The sequence below is a fragment of the Bos indicus genome, chromosome 18 (assembly GCF_029378745.1).
Source record: "Bos indicus isolate NIAB-ARS_2022 breed Sahiwal x Tharparkar chromosome 18, NIAB-ARS_B.indTharparkar_mat_pri_1.0, whole genome shotgun sequence".
NCBI classification, from domain to species: domain Eukaryota; kingdom Metazoa; phylum Chordata; class Mammalia; order Artiodactyla; family Bovidae; genus Bos; species Bos indicus.
Window position 1 is genome coordinate 39,764,935 of NC_091777.1, and position 15,236 is coordinate 39,780,170.

General features: G+C 41.2%; 1 protein-coding gene across 1 annotated transcript in view; it reads right to left on the reverse strand.

The window, feature by feature from the left end:
* IST1 (IST1 factor associated with ESCRT-III) overlaps positions 1-13,695 on the reverse strand; it is a 39,323-nt gene extending 25,628 nt beyond the window's left edge. Inside the window, exon 1 of the mRNA XM_019978960.2 lies at positions 13,453-13,695. The gene's annotated coding sequence lies outside the window, so the exon portion shown is untranslated. The remainder of the gene's footprint in view (positions 1-13,452) is intronic.
* Between the last annotated feature and the right edge of the window lie 1,541 nt (positions 13,696-15,236).

The window sequence follows — 15,236 nt, forward strand, 5'->3', positions numbered from 1 at the left end:
GTGTGAGATGAGTGCAACTGTGCAGTAGTTTGAGCATTCTTTGGCATTGCCTTTCTCTGGGATTGGAATGAAAACTGACCTTTTCCAGTCCTGTGGCCACTGCTGAGTTTTCCAAATTTGCTGGCATATCGAGTGCAGCACTTTCACAGCCTCATCTTTTAGGATCTGAAATAGCTCAACTGGAATTCCATCATGTCCACTAGCTTTGTAGTGATGCTTTCTAAAGCCCACTTAACTTCACATTCCAGGATGTCTGGCTCTAGGTTAGTGATCACACCGTCGTGATTATCTGGGTAGTGAAGATCTTTTTTGTATAGTTTTTTGTATAGTTTCATGCAAAGATGGACACAATAAAGGACAGAAATGGTATGGACCTAACAGAAGCTGAAGAGATTAAGAAGAGGTGGCAAGAATACAGAGAACTATTGCCATGGGGAGGAGATAGGAAATGAAAATACTTCCTGCCCTATCAATAAATAAGAAATGTCACAGCCATCAGCGATTTCTGGCCTCCAAATGCGAATGAGGGCTCCAGAAACTGCCATCCAACAGATGCTGCCACCCCCCCCCCCAGGGTGACTGCTGGGGGGGGGGGGGGGCGGTTGATGCAAAAAAGCAGCCATCTGCCACTCCTTCAGGTGAACAAGGAAACAATTTAGCCCTGGGTAGATGAGGTGCATGTGAAAGGAATGAATTCAGTTGAGTGATACAAACTTGTTCATAGCCTCATTTCCCCTCCTGCCTCCTTAGAACAGTCTCTCAGAACTGAGGTGCTATCTCCTGGACTGCAGTCATCATTTTGCTCCAAATAAAACTTAACTAGCAACTCTCAAGTTGTGCATATTTTTTAGTCAACACCTATATGTAAACTCTTCAAATCTAAGGAATTTGCACTAACACTAAAACCAAATCTACCTCAGATGTAATTTGGAATTTCTATCAAAAAGCAAGTAATATAAATTCATTTGCCTCCTTAGAAAAGTAAAATGTTAACTCCTCAGTAAACATCATCAGAATAGGTAACTAAAGTGGCTAGACACTGAAAGACACAACACCAAGAGACAGGTAATAAAGTGTAGTTTTAGTAACATGAAGAAACTCTGGAGGGTATAAAGACACCTCTATTTCACATATTTGTCAAAGATGGGTCAACATCTACAAATGCTAGTTTGGGACCATGCTCAAAAAGCATGGGAACAAAAGGAACCCAATCAATCACATGATCAGAGACTTAGGTGCTAAAATTCCCTGAAAGAGGAACTGAATGTTTTATGCTACAAATATAAATCCAACATTGCAAAGGAAGTTGAAAATCCTGAAGAGGTGTCTATATTTCACAGTGAGTCTTTTGGCTGGGAATGTGAGGAGAGACTTTCTCTCCCCTCAAAACCCTACTGTAAACCTACTACAGAAAGTAGATAAAAATAAACCTAAATTACTAATCTGATGATTCAGGAATAACATCTTTCAGATTTACAAAAGTAAAATCATAAGGCCCCTTTAAAGGAGTCTAACAATCAGGGTACCAACTAGAAACACACAGTATCCACACCTGGTTAAAGTGAGGAGAATTCAATAAAGATACTACTTATAAAGATGTGGGTAACATTTAAAGAAAAGAACAAAGGATAATGCATTGCCCCAGAACCATAAATACATCTAGGCCTGAATGGGCAAGATGAAGAAGTGGAACCTGGGGAAGGTAGCTATCCAGAAAGGGCCACCAGCAAAGAATTACACTGGTGCACAGTGCAGACAATTCGCACCTCATTCCTCCTGCAGATCCATCTATTCCTTAACTGGAAGCCAGGAAGCAAAGGGGCCCACACACACAGTACACATGAATAAGCCTCCAGGGATATAGATCAGAGGAGAGAAAAAAGTATGTGGCTTTGGAGGAGAAAACAGAAGATACCCAGCCAAAGACTTGATTTTTACACAAGACCAAAGAAGCCAGAAACTAGATCTAACAAAGCAACCTCTGGTTCACACTGTATTAAGACTTGATAACCAAGCTAGAAAACTTAAGCTAAATGGTGTTTCTACAATAACACAGGAACGTAATTTAAGTTATTACAATATAATCTCTAAAGTCCCTTTCAACCCTAAGGTTCTGTAGGACACTAAATATTCTATTGTACTGAAACAGGCAAAAAAGCATAAATAATGAAGATTAATCCTCAAGACAGCTCTTGAACATCTTATTTCTTGAAAGAAACAGTTTGTACACCCATGTTCATAGCAGCATTATTTATTATAGCTAAAAAGTGGAAACAATCTGTCCAATGAAACATGAATGGATAAACAAACATATATATATGTGTGTGAGTACTAATATTAACATACTCCAATAGCCCATGTTGTAGCACATCAAAGAACTTTCTTCCATTTAAGGTTAAATAATATTCTATTCATCTATCAACATTCTAACTGTATTAGCCTATTAGTATTTAATAATATGTATGTCTTAAGAGTAAATGTACACATATACCTTAGGATCCTGCAATTCTATTCCTGGACATATACCCCCAAGGAAATTTGTACAGAAGCCAAGAAGACACAGGTATATGGATTCTGTGGTAGTAAGGAGGTGGACGAATGCCAAGTCTCCATTACAAAAAGAAAGATAAAATGTAACAAACGTGACAGAATACTATCCAGCCAACAGAATTAATGAACTAGCTATATACACTTATAGCAACTGCTGCTGCTGCTAAGTCACTTCAGTTGTGTCCAACTCTGTGTGACCACACAGCGGCAGCCCACCAGACTCCCCTGTCCCTGGGGTTCTCCAGGCAAGATCACTGGAGTGGGTTGCCATTTCCTACTCCAATGTATGAAAGTGAAAGATGAAAGTAAGTCGTTCAGTCGTGTCCGATCTGTGCAACCCCAAAGACAGCAGCCCACCAGGCTCCCCTGTCCCTGGGATTCTCCAGGCAAGAACACTGGAGTGGGCTGCCATTTCCCTCTCCAATAGCAACACGAATAGTCTTTAAAAGCAGAAGAAAAAAAAGCAAAGAACAGGGAGGGTTCTAGGTTCAATTCCTTTCACTGAATGAAGCTACAAATCCTGAAAAGCATATATGGAGCAGCTTTTTGAGGATTCTGAAAAGTAAATAATAGAAGCTAAAGGAAATGGCAACCCACTCTGGTGTTCTTGCCTGGAGAATCCCAGGGACGGGGGTAACCCTGGTGGGCTGCTGTCCGTGGGGTCGCACAGAGTTGGACACAACTGGGGCGACTTAGCAGCAGCAGCAGAGACCAAATTTGATACACCAATAAAGTGGCAGTGAGTTATTAGTTTTTCCCTCTGGTATTTCCTAGATGCAAGGCTGAAACCAGAAGTGAGCACTGACACAGCAAAGTATGAACAGCAAGACAAGCTCAACTCTCTAGTCCTGTCTTGAGAAGCCAGAAAGAGGATCCCTGGTGGGGACAGACTGAGTGAAATACACCAAATCAGTAAAGTCAACTCACAGAAAAAACAATCAACATACATCAATGCTGAGATTATACAGTTGCTGGAATTAACTGACAAAGGCTTTAAAGCAGCTACTGTAAAAATATTTCAACAATTCAACCACACTTCAATAAAAAATAAATTTAGAAAACACTGCAACAAGTAAGGGCAAATACTCTTGAATGACTAGAAAATCTCAGTAAAGAAACAAAAAACATCAAGAGGAAACAGTTTTTTTTGGCCCTCTGTGCACCTTGCAAGATCTTCGTTCCTCAAACAGAGATCAAACCCAGCCCCTAAACCCAGATCCTGGCAGTGAAAGCACAGAGTCAGAACCACTGGATCACCAGGGAATTCCTGAGGAAACAAACTTTAAAACTGAAAAATACAATAATCAAAAGAGGGGCTTCCCTGGTGGCTCAGTGGTAAAGAATCTGCTTGTCAATGCAGGAGACATGGGTTTGATCCCTGACCTGGGAAGATCCCATATACCACAGAGCGACTAAACCTGTGCACCACAACTACTGAGCCTGTGCTTTAGAGCTGGGGAACTGCGACTACTGAAGCCTGCATGCTCTAGAGCCTGTGCTCCACAACAAAAGAAGCCACCTCAATGAGAAGTTTGCACATAGCAACAAGAGCGTAGCCCCAGCTTGCCTCAATTAGGGAAAAGCCAACACAGCATTAAAGACCCAGCACAATCAAAAATAAAAAAAATCTGTTTTTAAAAAATGTTAAAAACTCACCCTATGGGCTGGACAGCAGAAAGGAAATGACAATGGAAAGTGCCAATGCACTTGAACATAGATTAATACTAAGTATTCAATCTGAAAAAGAGATTTAAAAAAAAACACTGAAAAAAGTGATCAAAGTCTCAGATATCTGTAGAAATAGCAAAGGGTCTAATATTGCATCATCAGAATATCAGAAGGATGGGAGAAACAGTTTGGTACCCAAAAACTTTTGGAAAAATATTGGGTGAAAACTGTCCAAATTTAGCAAAATAAATAAATCTACAGACTGAAAAACTCAGAGAGCTCTGAAGTGAATAATCCCAAAGAAATGTATGCTCAGAATCATCTTAATCAAACTGCTGAAAACTAAAGACAAATTTTAAAATACTGAAAGCAGCCAAAGAAAAACATATTACCTATAGATCACCTATTCAAATAATAAGACTTCCCATCAGAAACCACAGAGGCCAAAAGGAAGTATGACCAGAAAAGAACTGTCAACCCAGAATTCTATACCCAGTGAAAATACCCTTCAGAAATACAGGGGAAATGAGTCATTCTCTGGTTTTCCCAGGTAGTTCAGTGGTAAAGAATCTACCTCCCAATGCAGGAGACACAGGAGATGCAACTTCCATCCCTGAGTCAGAAATACCCACTGGAGGAGGAAATGGCAACCCACTCCAGTATTCTTGCTGGGAAACTCCCATGGACAAAGGAGCCTGGTAGGCTACAGTCCATTAGGTCGCAAAGAGTCGGATACTACTCAGCACACACACAAGTCACTCTCAGATGAGGGAACATTAATAAGAAAACCTGGAACACTAAAATAAAGGAAGAAATGGCAAATATTTATATCTTACATTACAGAAATGGCAAATATCTGGGTAAATACAATAGAAGACTGTTCTCTTCAGTCTCTTAAAATGTATTTGACAGTTAAAAGCAAAACTAATAACACTGATGGGTTTTTTTCAACACATGTAAACATAATACATAAGATAACCACAATATAATGATATAAAGGGGTAGGGAGCAAGGTAAAGGGACCTACATGATATTTCTATTAATATATTCCACAAGAAGTGATAAAATACTAAGTAGATTGTGAAAAGTTAAGTATGTCCACTATAATTCCTAGATTGACTAGTAAAACATACTATATCAAAAAAAGACTAAAAAGCTGGACAAATTTTAAACTTGATGACTAAACTGTTCAAATAACCCAAGATAAGGCATGCAAGCAGAAAGAGAAATGAAAACCATAAAACAAATAATAAAGTGGCAGGCCTAAATTCAAATATGCTAAAATTACATAAGTAGAAATGATCTAAACATGACAATTTAAAGAACAGATTGTCAGAATTGTTACTATGTATGGTGACAGATGTTAACTAGGCTTACCAGATGGTTCAAAAAATGATCAAACTATATACTGCCAAGATTATACTCACATCGATAATGTAGGAAGGTTAAAAGGATGAAAAAAAGTATATCATGCAAACAGTAGTCAAAAGAAAGCTGAAAGTTGTTACCTTTCAACCCCCTCCACCCACTTCATTACAAACTTCCAGTTATAAAATACTGTAAATGAGTCATGGGATGTTATGTACAATGTGGTATGGTGACTATGATTAATACTGTATTACATATTTTGAACTGTGGGGTTGGAGATGACTCTTGAGGGTCCCTTGGACAGCAAGGAGATCAAACCAGTCAATCCTAAAGGAAATCAACCCTGAATATTCATTGGAAGGACTGATGCTGAAGCTCCAATATTTTGGCCACCTGATGCAAAGAGCTAACTCACTGGAAAAGATCCTGAGAAAGATTGAGGGCAGGAGGAGAAGGGGAAGACAGAGGACGAGACGGTTGGATGGCATCACCGACTCAGTGAACATGAGTGAGTCTGAGCAAGCTCTGGGAGATGGTGAAGGACAGGGAAGCCTGGCATGCTGCAGTCCAAGGGGTCACAGTCAGAGAAAACTGAGCAACAACAACAAATTACAAAGCTATTAAGAAAAAAAATTTTTTTTTCTTTTTTTCATTTTTTTGGCCCTGCTGCCGGGCATGTGGGATGTGATATCTTAAGTTCCCTGACCAGAGATTGAACCTGCACCCCCTGCAATAGAAATGCAGAGTCTTAACCACTGGATTGCCAGGGAAATCCCAAGAGAATGAATCTTAAAAGTCCTCATCAAAAGAAGAAAAAACTGTAACTATGTATGGTGACATACATAGACTTACTGATGGCATCACTGACTCAATGGACATGAATTTGAGCAAACTCCAGGAGATGGAGGACAAGGAAGCCTGGTGTCGCAAAGAGTTGGACTCAACTTAGAGACTGAACAACAAAAACAATGCGGTAATCATTTTGCAATACATACAAATATCAAATCATTGTGTTGTACACCTGAAACTAATATAAGGTTATATATCAATAATACTTCAACTTTTAAAAAAGCTGAAGGGGCTATACTGTTAGACAAAGTAGACTTTAGCAAGAAAAACGGGGATACAAAGGGATATTATATAATCACAGAAGGGTGAATTCAAAAATAAAATGTAACAACCTAATAGTGAATGCACAATAAAGCCTCAAAATACAAGAAACAACAAAAGACAGGACAGGACAAAGAAACAAATCCTTAACACTTCAACAAATATGTTGAAGTTGGACACTTAACATATTTCCCTTTGAAATTTCTTAAATTAGCAGACAGAATACCAGCAAGAGTACAGAACTGAACACCAATAATAACCAACTATATCTCACTGACATTTACAGAACACTCCATTCAACACAGCAATGCACAGGGAACACTTATGAACACAGACCACATCCTGGGTTACAAAACAAGCTCTAACAAATTAAACAGAACTGAAGTCACACAAGGTATATTCTTTAACTGCAACGGAAATTAACCTAAAATCAGTAACAAGAAAGATAACAGAAAACCTCCAAACACTTGTAAATTAAACACTATACTTCTAAATATACATGTCAAAGAGGAAGTTTCAAGTGGAAATTATTTTTTAAAGTTTAAACTGCAAGAAAGTGAAAATTAAAATATAACATCAAAATGTGTGTGTGAAGCTAAAGCAGTGCTTGGGGAAATTTCACAATTTTAAATGCTCACATTAGAAAAGAAGGAAGGTCCGAGGGGCAGTTTTTCAAGGCAGAAGCCTGGTGTCTCTCTTTGGCTGACAGAGCAATAAAGTTATTCTTTTCTACTTCCTGCCCACCCCCCACCCCCCCACCCCCCCACCCTTGCTGGTACAGTGACTAGGAATCTGCCTACCAATGCCGGGGACATGAGTTTGATCCCTGGTCTGGAAGATTTCACATGCCACGGAGCAACTAAGCCAGTGCACCACAACCACTGAAGCCTGAGCACTCTAGGGCCCTTGAGTGACAACTACTGAGGCCTCATGCTGCAGCTACCAAAGCCCAAGAGCCTACAACCTGTCCTTCAAAACAAGAGAAGCCACCACAATGAGAAGTACATGCAGCACAACTAAAAGTAGCCCCCACTCATCACAACTAGAGAAAGCCCAAGTGCAGCAATGAAGACCCAGTGCAACCAAAAAGTAAAATAAGTATTTTTTTTCAAACCGACTCAAAAGAAATACAAAATATAACTGCCCCTTACACATGACAAAAATTGAATCTAACATTAAGAACCATTCCAAAAGAAAATCCAGGTCCAAGTGGCTTCTCTATTAAACACTTAAGGAAATTCTATCAAACACTTAAGGAAACTTAGCACCAATATTTACATGAACCCTCACACCTCAAGGGCTTCCCAGATGGCTCAGGTGGTAAAGAATCCACCTGCCAAGCAAGATCCCTGGGTCAGGAAGATCTCCTGGAGAAGGAAATGGCAACCCACTCCAGTATTCTTGCCTGGAGGAGCCTGGCGGGCTCCAGTCCAAGGAGTCACAAAAGAGGAGGACACTAGACTGAGTGTCCAAAAACAACAACATACCTCAAAAAGCTAGTATGAGGATTAAATGAAAATTTGTGGATTTTAGGGCATTTCCTGGAGGTCCAATGGCTAGGACTCCACACTTTTCACTGACTAGAGCCAGAGTCAATTCCTGGTGGGGGTACTAAGATCCTGCAAGCCCTGGAAGGTGGCAAAAAAATAAGTGAAACTCCAGTCAACAGACTCATACTAAAAGAAAAGGTCTAATCATCTAAAGATTAGCTGATAAGTTATTAGCTAATAGCTGGTGGCCCACTAGTTCAGAATCTACCTGCCAATGCAGGGGACATGGGTTCAATCCCTGGTGCAGAAAGATCCCACAAGCTGTGGGGCAACTAAGCCCACCGTGCCACAAATACTGAAGCCCGAAGGCCCTAGAGCCTATGCTCTGCTATAAGAGAAGCCACTGTCATGAGACGCCAGCACACTGCAACCAGAGTAGCCCCTGCTCGTTTCAACTAGAGAAAGCCAGTGCACAGCAATGAAGACCCAGCGCAGCCAAAAATAAACAATTTTAAAATAAAGATTAGCTGATAAATGAACTTTTTAAAAACTGAAGACTAGGACTTCCCTGGTAGTCCAGTGGTTAATAATCTGCCTGCCAATGCAGGAGACACAGGTTCAATCCCTGGTCTGGGAAGATTCCACATGCCTCAGTGCAGCTAAGCTAAAGTGCCACAATTGCTAATTTAGGAAAAAAAAAAAAAAAAGAAGAAGAATACTTGATGTACAATATAAGTTACAGTATACAATACAGTGGCTCACAATTTTTAAAGGTTATACTCTATTATTACATATTTTATATCTTTTGGATTAAAAGTAAAAGTTAAATATATATTTGCATCTGTTTTCCCTTGCTTTAACTGTTTCAACCTCACTGGAGGATTTCAGCTGTAATCAGTTTAGCTCTTCTCAAGCTAGCTGCTGCCTTTAGTATGCCATGTCTGACTCTTCTCAAAGCACACACTATTTCTAAGGTTCCACTGTTATTCCCACACTGTCTCGTACAATACTTAGTACAAAGCTGTCACTCGTTTATTATGCTAATAGGAAATTTAACTAAAAATGAGTCTTTTTTTGAGTTCCACAAACTTACAGAGTCTAGTTTTGTTTTAGATTTAAGGAAAGGAAAATAATTTGCCAAAATACTTTGTCAACTTGAGTTCTGAGGATTTTCAACTTTCAGAAATTAGACTCCTACAAAAACTAATCATTAAGAACAATGACACTAAACCACAAGGTATTAACTATTATTTTTATTTAGGACATGTCCAAAATAATTACCAATATATGTAAAAAAAAAATTAGACTCAAAGCTTATCTAATAAAAAAGGTCAATTTAATTATCATTTCAGGATTTTTTTTTCTTTTGGCCCTGCCTCGAAGCTTGCAGTATCTTAATTCCTCAACCAGGGAGCCAACTCATGTCCCGGCAGTAAAACCACCAAATCCTAACCCCTGAACCGCCACGGAATTCTTCCAATTCAGGATTTGAACTTGTGTTTCCAAAGCTACCATCAACTTTGTATCCTGAATGATTCAGAATACTAATTTTAGGAATAACCTAAAAGTAAATAAACTATTCTGGTCAAGTCACTATTTTATACATATACAAATAATTATATACAGGAAAAAACATATATAAATACCATGTATATGTGAGTACACATATATATTACCACATACTAATACTGCCCAATACCTAATTTAAAACTGTCATTTGATTCAGAGCTTATTCTAAACTCATTTTGTACCTCAAGATTTTTACTGCCATTCATCCACTCATCAAACATTTTTGAGTGTGGCTATCAAGCAGGGCCTCCCAGGCGGTTCAATGGTAAAGAAACTGCCGGCCAATGCAGGAGACTTAGGTTTGATCCCAGAGTCCAGAAGTTCCCCGGGAGTAGTAAATGGCAACTCACTCCAGTATTCTTGCCTGGAGGAGCCTGGCAGGCTACAGTCCATGGAGTCCCAAAGAGTCAGATACAACTGAGCATGCACACATGCACATCTTCTATCAAGTACTGTGCCAAGCAGATGGAGACAACAGACACTTAAGTAATACCCTAGTGTTTTATGGAGTTCACAGTTTAATGGGGTAAGTGACACAAAAACAACTATAAGACACATAAACATCTATAACATAATCGTTACAGGGACTTCCCTGGTGGTCCAGCGGTTAAGAATCCACCTGCCAATGCAGGGGATACAGGTCCAATCCCTGGTCTGGTTGGGAAGATTCCACGTGCCTTGAGGCAACTAGGCCTATACACCACAACTACTGAGCCCATGCACTCCACAAGAGAAGCCACCACCACGAGAAGCCCATGTACTGCAACGAAGACCAAGCGCAGCCAAAAATTAAAAAAGGAAACTATAAATCTTATAAAAGGATTATGAACTAGTGATTGTGAAATTACTTCTCAGTATTTTAATTACATCACCATTATGTCACACATTGGTCAGCAACCTCATGTTCTCTTCTGGGCTCTTTCAAATCCTTCATTTTACTCCAGTCCTTAAAGTTGGAACAAACTGATCTAGTCCTTCTTTTATTACCCAGCTTCAGGAGCCTTTTAAAACTGGATAAACTCTCCATTCTGAATAAGGGAAAGTGTAAAACCATGGATTGGGCCATTCCTCGTGTTACCCCTGGACAGAGAAGGGAGAGACTGTTGCAGCTCACAAGAGCGTCCCAAATTAGTGAAGCTGCCCAGAGACAGTAATCCTGAAAACTTTAAAGTAGCCAAAAAATAGCAAAATAAACCATTAAGTCCCAAGAAACCAACTTTAGAGTCTTGTAGCTCCAAAAGAACCAATCTGGGAAGGGAGGCAACAGTCTACAGTACACAGAAAGTCATTTTTTAGTATATAGGAAAACTGTATTTGAAATGTATTATTTTATTTATCCTGAATACCTCTTTCTTATAAGTGATATGAACAGATTCAGGTATGATTTAGGCATTGCAGATATGAATAAGTGACATAAAAGTACAAACAAGCTAGAAGACATTTCCACAATAATACAGCCCAATTCTTAAAACCATTTCACATACAGAAATGTCGTTTCCTGTATTTTCAAATTGTACTAAAATCATCAGTGACCAAACTAACCAAGATTGAAAATTTAATAAAAGACCACAAAACCAGCAGTATCATGTATAACTCACAAGAAAAGTAGACTTCAGAATTCAGAGACCATCTTTCCAGAAGGAGCTATAAATATTGAAATTCATAAGACATTATGACAGTACCTTTATCTTGTTTCTCAATAAAATATAAAAAGCAATACAAAAAATTCGTTGGACATACTTTCACAAAGAGTTTCTCTTAAGGCATACTTTTACAAAGTTGTAATCATGGACTCCAATCACTAGTGAATTCTTTTATCACTTAACATCATATCTGCTAGTCTTCAGTATTATACCTTAATGGCTGCCTAATACATTGAGTAACCATTTTTAATAATTTCCCAATCTTTTTTATATTTACCATATAAAATAATGCTGAAGTTAGTATTCATGTGTATTCTACTTTTTCTGTATATTAAATTATTTCTTTATATTCTCTTCTAGTTCTATTTTTAAATCAGGATAGACTTTGTGTCAATTGGGACTTAATTGTGATTTTAAAGGAAAAGTAAAAAGTCGCTCGGTTGTGTCCGACTCTCTGCGACCCCACGGACTATACAGTCATGGAAATATCCAGGCCAGAATACTGGTGTGGGTAGCCTTTCCCTTTTCCAAGGGATCTTCCCAACCCAGTGATCGAATCCAGGTCTCCCACATCACAGGCGGATTCTTTACCAGCTGAGCCACCAGGGAAGCCCAAGAAAACTTAGTGGGTTAGCCTATTCCCTTCTCCAGCGCATCTTCTGACCCAGGAATCAAAGTAGGGTCTCCTGAATTGCAGGAGGATTCTTTACCAGCTGAGTTACCAGGGAAATGATTTTAAAGGAATGAAACCTTAAATTAAGTAGACTATAAAGAATTGGGGATTCTGGGGCTCCCAATCATTGAAATTCCAGAGGCAAAAGAAGATAGGAAGAACGAAAACAATCTGGACAGAACAGTAACACAAGACTTAGGAAACTGGGTGACTTTAAAATATAATAAACATTAAGGTTTCAAAACAATCTTTTATTTTCGAATAAAAGGATATTACTAAGTCCTCCTATCCCAGAAGATGGGGTGTTGAGAAAGCTGTAAAAACAAAATTTCCGGTGGAAATTTCTCCTAAGTACAGGAGTCAAAAAGGCTACTACTTGCGCGGGGCGGGGATTGGTGGGTCGACGACGACACATATATTAACTATTACTTTATTAAACGAATACATAATGGGGGTATAAACGAAACAAAATTGGCAAGAAAATAATCGTTGATGAAGCTGGGTGAGAAGGGAATTCATTAGTCTTTACCTTGGCTTTAAATTTTCATAATAAAAAGTTTAGAAAAATAATGAATACTATAGCATAATAGAAAAACTATGACCAGCTCTTAATTTCAGTTTTACTACTACAGTGAAAGTGACTATTTCCTATTACCTAATTATTAAACGGGCGCTCTTGGGTCCCGATCCTTGTAAAACTTTATGCACGTCGAGTTTCCAGTCCTCTCACCTGCAGCACAGCGGAAGGGGAGCAATGAGAACTGAAAGAGGGGCGCATGGACAGGACCACAGGCTCCTCAAAAGACCACTCGTCAGACAAGAAGGGGTCGGCGAAAGGGGTCAAAGGTCGCGTTTTGCTTCCGCTAAAGAAAAGGGCAATTTCGCCCAGGGCCCCCAGGTACGTTCCCTGGAGGCCGCGCCGCCCAGGAGAGGCTGCCCGGCTCGGACGCGGACTCCCTCGGGTACGAGGGACACAACCGAATCGAAGTCTCTCTGGGCCAGAAGAGATAGGGTGAGGGGAGTGGCCGAGAGCGCCAGCCCGGCCCTGTCCGCGTCGGGCGCCAAAGCCCAGGCCGCGGCAGCTTCACCCCGGGGTAGAGATGGCTCGAAACAGGGAAGACAAGAAAGTTTGGCGGTGTCATATATCCACGACTAGCGGTCTCCAAGCTGCTCGCGGCCCTGCCACGCCCCCGAGCCCGGCCTTCGGCGGCCTTCCGCGCCGCAGCCCCTCCGGCCCGACCTCCGGCCTGACCCAGGATCATTCTGTTTCTCCTCACCTGCCACGTCAGAGTCGTCCAAATCCCTGGCTAGGGACTTAGAAGCCCGGAGCGCACCGTGGGGAAGAAAACAAAGACGATCGACCCTGAAAAAGCCCACTCACCTGGCCAAATCCGGACGTAAAAACGGCAGAGACGCACTTAGGAACCAAGACTCAGCATCCAAAATGGCGGCTCCCTCTGCCTCAGCACAGCGAGCACAGGCGGAGGAATCCGCGGAACCGAGTTAGCCACGCCCTCTTTCCAGGGATTGGCTGCACGCCCGCCGCTCCTGGGACTCATGCTCTGAGGGCCTCCGGGCTCCCCTGCCCAGATTCCTTCGGAGCCGGCGCAGCCGGGGACTACTTCCCGCAGCGGAGGCACGGAAGGAGAGAGCAGACTCGTCACGCCTACAGAATCACCTGCTGGGGCGTGCCCGGGTTTCGCAGGTTACTCCCTGGGCGCGGGGAGGCTGGCCGCTGAGGCTTGTTTTCCGAGTCCGCGCCCAGTGCCTTGTTCGGGATTGTTCCAGTCCGTGAAAAAACCGGGTTCAGCACGGCCTTCCAAACATCCGGAGTTAGTCTTATGCTTTCGTCCCTTGCTCGACTTCATTCGCCACAGGGACTTTCCTCCTGCGTCTCGGTTCATTTCGTCAAATTACCTGCTAAGCAGGTTTCCACTCTGGCAGCTGACGACTCTCTTTCCGGCTCTTCGCCCTCCTTCCTTAGACGTCCAGCCTCTCTCCTGCCCCGCTTTTAAACCAAGTCTGATTGCTCTTTCAAACAGAATACCGATAGTTTTTTAAGTAAGATGTTTCCTCTCAGCAGCACATTCTCTGGGAATTTACCTTATCTCTATTCAGAGAAAGCTTTTTCTTTTAGTTATCTTTGTGCTTAACTTGAAAACCATTCTCTCTGATTAACGTTAGAAGGGGTTTCCTAAGCACTTGGCTTCTAGAAGGAGGTAATCCTGCCCCCTGCTGTACTGGGTGCATCTACCAAGACCAAAATTGTGGTTTGCTAAATTGTGATGAGGCAATGGCACCCCACTCCAGTACTCTTGCCTGGAAAATCCCGTGGATGGAGAAGCCTGGTAGGCTGCAGTCCATGGGGTCGCTAAGAGTCGGACACAACTGAGCGACTTCACTTTCACTTTTCACTTTCATGCATTGGAGAAGGAAAGGGCAACCCACTCCAGTGTTCTTGCCTGGAGAATCCCAGGGACGGGGGAGCCTGGTGGGCTGCCGTCTATGGGGTCGCACAGGGTCGGACACGACTGAAGCGACTTAGCAGCAGCAGCAATCTGACAAAGATGGAACTAACAGTAACCATATGAGGTTTATATGAATTTATAAGTAATGTGTCTCTATAACTACTTCCAGTATTTCTAAATTAGAAGCAGCTTTCAGAACCTCAGTATACAGTGCGTGGTTCCTTTAAAATGTGTGAATTTTTGTTGTTGGGAAATGCATGCATATAAGAATTGAGTCCATTCTGCAATAAAGCAATAGCGTCTAGAAAAAAAGTGAGCGAATTGCTTGGATCTAAAAAGGCTTAGAAACACAGCAACCACATGTTATATGGACCTTGTTTAGATAGCCTGAAACCAATTTATAGTCTTTTATGGGCTTCCCTGGTGGCTCAGACGGTAAAAGAATCTACCTGCAATGCAGGAGACATGAGTTAGATCCCTGGGTTGGGAGTTGGAAAACCCACTCCAGAAAAGCCTGGCAGGCTACAGTCTATGGACTCGAAAAGAGTCAAGACTGCAGGATTCCAGTTATTTGAGGAATTTAAAGACGTCGGCTCAAGACAGAAGGTAGAATGGGGTGGGAAGGGAGAGTGGGGAGTTACTGTTTAATGAGTACAGAATTTCAGTTTGGGATGATGAAACCGTTCTGGTTACGGAT